The sequence below is a fragment of the Haliotis rubra genome, unplaced genomic scaffold, assembly GCF_003918875.1.
Source record: "Haliotis rubra isolate DU_JTF1 unplaced genomic scaffold, ASM391887v1 Scf1580, whole genome shotgun sequence".
NCBI classification, from domain to species: domain Eukaryota; kingdom Metazoa; phylum Mollusca; class Gastropoda; order Lepetellida; family Haliotidae; genus Haliotis; species Haliotis rubra.
Window position 1 is genome coordinate 112,000 of NW_025765537.1, and position 5,541 is coordinate 117,540.

Genomic DNA, 5,541 nt, shown 5'->3' on the forward strand with positions numbered 1-5,541 from the left:
CCGTGCCTTAAAGAACCACTAAACTTTGTTTTTTTGTTACTCTTTTAACCATTACATATGAAAGATTTGTGGTTAGTCTTATGCGGAACACCAAATTTATTCTTTAAAAAACTTGTGGTTAATTAATACCGAGCGATTAAAAGTTGCCAAAAAGTCGCCTGCTTCCCTCTCGCCCGCCAACGAAACCACAGACAGGTTACGTAACTCTGTCGCCAGAGCACTGCAGTGACGTCATATGAGGAACGATTTTCAGTTAGTTGTATAGAAAATGTGTAGCACGCTCATCATTTTGATGATTTCTCGTCATCAACGACGACATGCTGAATCGTTGCTTTGTCGTCAATTGCTCCTAGGGGTCGGGTGATGGTGTCCCCATGCACAGATTTCCACAGGACCCCGCAGTTCGTGCTAAATGGGTTATGTTTGTGAGTGCGAAGCGAGAGTTGTGGAAGCCTGAAACGATATCTTACTTGTGTTCAGATCGCTTCACGGAAGTTAAAGAATCAAAACTACTTACTAGTTGTAGTAAAATATGCATATGATTGATGACCATAAAGATTTTCTGTGACACAACTTGTAACATAACGATTTCTTCTTAGGAAGTGAGGTTGTGGTCGAAGTAACAATAATATTGTAAGTAGTATTATATTGACACCCACCTCGCTGCCACGAGAGAAATTGTTATGTTTTACGCTTTGTCATGCAAAATCCTATTGGCCATCAATAAAATACATATTTTACTACCAGTAGAAAGTAGTTTTGATTTTGTAACTCGGTGGAAACAAACCTAAATACCATTTATCCTCAGACTGGCGGATGTTCCCGACAGAAGTCGCCGCCATTTTAAAAATAAAAAATCTGTTAGAATTAAGGAGATTATAGTTTGTTTTCATCAAGTTAGAAAATCAAGACTACTTTCTACTCGTAGTTAAATATGTATTGGAATCATAACCAAACGGAATTTGCATGACAGAACTTATAACATAACGATTTCTTCCACGGAAGCGAGGTGGGGGTCGAAGTCACAATACTACGCGATAAATTTCTTGCTACATTCCCATGGTTAATGTCCACTCACCAGTATGTAGATACTAGTCAATGTGCGTCTTTATATTTGGTCTTATAATCCTAATTAGTTTATTATCATACTTGTATGCATTTTGAAACTAAATAAAAAGCAGACGATCTGCTGATACTTATAGTGAATTTATAACAGAACTGTAATATCTAGACATTTTATAGTTTGCCAATGTGAATCATAATTCGCACACACACCCTGTCTCATTACACTTCACGGCGAAAACAATGATTCTGTTGAATGCTACGACAAATGAATAAAAACAAAATGCAAATATTAAAATTAAAACAGATTAAAGTTATAGGAACAATATCAGGCCATTACCTTGTTCGAGGAATGTATCCATCAATATCCACAAAACTGTTCCAAATGATGTGTCTTTTAACAGTTTAATATACGAAAAAGTGATAAATCTTTTCAGGTATTGATGTATAGTCTCATTGGTCACCCAAGATAGCACACCTGGCAACTAATTGCATAATGTCCGCCTTTCTTTAAAAACAGTAATTTAGTTAGCCAATAATGGGCAATCAATCAATGTATTGCCGGTTAATCCTTTGAAAGAAGGACGTTGTTTTTACGCAGACACCGACACGACAGAGTGTATTCAGTATAGATTAGTAAATCTACATACATAAACACTACCTTCTGACAATTCCGCTGTGTAAGATAAAAGTAATTAATCAATCAGCGTGTTATCGGTTAATCCTTTGATCGATGTTTATAATGTTGAATATTTACTCCAGACACAAGAAATGCCAAATGGGAACCTTTGTCGGGTAATTTAAGTGTGTTACCACTAATTATACCTGTTATAAATTCATTAACTGACCATCAAGTGAATGATGACAAATAACATGTGTAGGTTTATACCACCTAACAAGGGTTACAACAAGGGAGTATTAATTGCTGTATTGCATGTGAAAACTTATGGGCCGACACTGTTTTGAGAATACAAACAGATTTTTACATGACATGATTAAATATCGAGGTAAAAAAACACAGAAATGGGATCAATTTGGATCAGTCATTATACAAATAGGGCCTAAAGACACCAATCGATTTTGACAGAATCGTCTATGAAAACAAGTTGTAACTCGGAAACTAGGCAAAGCATGAGACAAAATTAAATGCCAGTAGATTGTGAGAACATAAAGCTTTCATTTTCCACAACAATTGTCACGATTTCAGGTTTATACAAGCCTGTAAACAAGATAATTTAACCCCCTAAAATGTAGATGAATTCTGCACAGGCCCTCCTAGCTATTCCTCATATGACGTCACAGAGTCGCGCCGCTCTGATTGGTTGAAATTTCGTTCGCGGGTGAGAATTGTGCACTGTTGTCAAAAAGGTCGATTTAAGTCAATTAAAGGTCGAAATGAGTAGTTTTAATGACGGGGTTTCATTTATAATGATGCGAGTTAGTGATTTATGTATTTTTACCCCCTAGGGTTTATGTGACCTTTAAATACACGGCCTCCCTCAACCGACGCCGATATGCACTTAGCGTACTCGGCTAGATATATATAGCAATGACGAAGGGTGGCTTGCCTGTTATCTCGGAAGATATAATCTGTTTCGTGTGTAGGCGACTGAGCAAATGTTTTGGGTCAAAAAACACTCTGCGATATCATACAGGAAGGCGGCCATGAAGTAACACTGCCGAAAACGTTTCCCAATGCAAAGACTACTTACTACTTTTCGATTTCCGTATTGAATTGAAATAAATTATGCAATTATCGTTTCCAAACTCCAGAAGTCAGCTAGCGTGTTTGAACCTTGACGACGTGTCGTGTCTGTGGCGTCCATACCTCATGTATTGTTATTATCAAGTTACTCCTCTACCAAAACTAAACATGGTGTTTCTCATGGAGGTATTCACCATTCGAACGACTTCTCAAGTTGGACACGCAATCTTGTGTAAATATTACGTCGAACTCAACTGCGAATGGGTCATGATCAGGGCTGTTTCTTATTTATCTTTGTACCGGTCGCTTTCCACATAATATATGGGAGAAAAAACAAAACAACAATTATACTTGTATGTTGCCATCTGAACCTTTTGAACTGCCATAAATAGTAAACCTTAAAATATCTGCTCAGTTGCTCTACTTTTTTGAGCGTGGTTAGGTCGTGGCGCTACCCTGTGTAGAGTTGTGTACTTATGTAAAGAGCCGAGAGATATCCAGGCATATCGCTATTCATATCGGGAATAGTTAGGCAGACGAACGGCCAGACGCCATTCCAGCTATAGCAGCCGAACTGGTCGATCAGATACATATTTTGATAAATAAAATGACAGATTTCCACATGAGAGGACACTGTTTACTACGGCATGTAGTCTATCATTCCATCGTGCAACCTCCAAGACGACTTGTCCCGGGATGCTAAGAATTGGTCGTGATTAATTGTTGTTTGATTGTTGTTTAACGCTGCACTCAGCAATAGCCCAACTATCTGACGGCAAACTAAATAATCAAGTCTGGATCAGACAATTCAGCGATCAACAGCATGAAGCATGAGCATAGATCTATGCAAGTGGGATACGACGACATGTGCTAATCAAGTTAGCGAACTTGACCACCCGGTGCCGGCAAGCGTTAAGTAGTTGGAGTATTTGGGGAAGTTGATTGAAAACTAAGAACCCCTTCGAATAATTTTCACATAGACTATTTTTTGCAATAACGTAGGCGCAAGTTTTCGGAGCAAGTCTCCTGTAGAACATTCTATGAACTGAACAATGGCATACAATCACACAGCTATTAGACTACCAGACCACCCTGTTTCCTGTATCAAGAGAATGAGATACTGGAGACGTGTGTTGCTGCAATTGCAACAGCGCTGGTGAATGATGCCTAACATACTCCAACAAATATGATCACTACAATATGGAAATACAGAGAGTGTATGAACAAGGACCAATCAATTACCAGACTGAAGCACAGTGCCACATGATCAGACAAATCAGAGAGCTAAGACTAATATCAACTTTAGTACAGTTGAGGTATTGTCTGGTGGTGAAATGAAAGCCTAATTCACAAATGCAGCAAACACAAAGCATATCTCACTGTATGAATCTTGGGTCCAGATTATTGTGCTATGAGGTCTGAGTCTGAGTCTGAGTTTGGTTTTACGCCGCTTTTAGCAATATTCCAGCAATATCACGGCGGGGGACAACAGAAATGGGCTTAACACATTGTGCCCATGTGGGGAATCGAACCCGGGTCTTCGGCGTGACGAGCCAACGCTTTAACCACTAGGCTACCCCACCGCCCCGTGCTATGAGGTGTGTCCATCTGGGGTTGTATGAACATAAACAAAGTTAACAACACTTCACAACAAAGTATGCAATTTGTTTTCTTGGCCTTAGGGGAGAGGAGGAGAGGACACATGCGTTGGGAATCCTGTGTCGCTAAGGAAGGCTTAGAAGTATTTCCTATAGTGTTCTGCCAAACAGCATGGAAATTAAAAGACTGCCCTGTATTATTTGTGCTTGGTCATTAGAAAGAGGAGTTCATTGGAAAATTACATATACAAGCTTACTAGAAACTTAAATGTCCTGGATTTGCTGGAAGACTGGCGGATACTTAACTCTCTTCAAGCCAACATTATCCCAAGTTCGATGAAACCGGTTTTCAGAGCTGTGGAATGCTGTAAATATTCCTAGTACTAATAAGCTAAGGGTCTACAGACTGCTTAAGAAGGATCTAGTACCTGACCCCTTAACAATGTTTAACTTTAACCATGGAAACAGAAGAAAATATCTGGCGCTTCACGCAGCGGCAGTCTCCTCATTAACACTTAAAAATGAAGTACAGTCGTCCACTCCAATATAGAACTTGCCCCTTTTTTACTCAGTCGAGACTGAGGTCCCCTTTTTAACGGACTGTAACATGAACGTTGACTTACATTATGGTGTTATCATAATAATAATGAGTATATATAAAGCGCTGTATCCATCCACAAGGTGATATGAGCTCTTTGGAGTGAATGTATGCCAGATTTGTTCAAATTATCTGCACGCGAGCAATTTATGGCATTACTCAGATGTGTTCAAACATCTTTGTAAATTAATTGATCATATGATTTAACGTATCATGGTCTATATATACCTGTACCGATGTGATATTCTATTGTCTGTGTAGGTGTTTCAGCACAAAGTGTATATTACATGTGACACTATAATAATATATCACATTCTCTCTCTGATTCTTTCTCAATTTGGCAAACATTGATGCTATATTGAAAATTGGATTAACAGATTAGTCAAGTTTCAGTGTTGATTAAGTGTAAAATGCATGACAGATTTCATTCCAGTAAGTCAAGTGGTTTTGGACTATGAGGTCGTTGGAGAAAAACCCAGGGTAAATGGTGAAAATAACAAACACAAATACATGTCAATTTCAGAAGACAAAAGTCTGTAACATGTTGAATGAGGACAGGAAAAAACAATGGTGACATA